This window comes from Otolemur garnettii, unplaced genomic scaffold, assembly GCF_000181295.1.
Source record: "Otolemur garnettii isolate 467f Iridium unplaced genomic scaffold, OtoGar3 scaffold00369, whole genome shotgun sequence".
Taxonomy (NCBI): Eukaryota; Metazoa; Chordata; class Mammalia; order Primates; family Galagidae; genus Otolemur; species Otolemur garnettii.
In genome coordinates, this window is record NW_003852764.1 from 116,816 (window position 1) to 117,160 (window position 345).

The 345-nt window shown below is 41.2% G+C and overlaps 1 protein-coding gene across 1 annotated transcript in view; it reads left to right on the top strand.

The window, feature by feature from the left end:
• The window catches only part of LOC100952166 (activating transcription factor 7-interacting protein 2-like), a 63,337-nt gene that overhangs the window by 30,602 nt on the left and 32,390 nt on the right, over positions 1 to 345 (top strand). The window lies entirely within an intron of this gene.

Consider the following 345-nt stretch of genomic DNA (forward strand, 5'->3'; position numbering starts at 1 on the left):
CCTGGCCATTTTTTGGTTGCAGCCATCATTGTTGTTTGGCGGGCCCGGGCTGGGGATTTGAACCCACCACATTAGGTGTATGTGGCTGGCGCCTTAGCCACTTGAGCCACAGGCACCAAGCCTGTGTCTACACTTTTGCTCACACTGTCCCTTAGAAAAGTCCATGAGTTGGGCAATCATTTGATCCTTTTGAATTAATGTATACATATATTTTAGAGGTGGCAAGTTCCCAACTGAAAAGAAGTATGGATTAAATATTTCAGCTTTAAGTTTTAAATAAACTTGTCAACTAGAAGAGCAAGTTATCAATCTGTTTTATTTCTGGTGTTTATGAGAAGGATAACA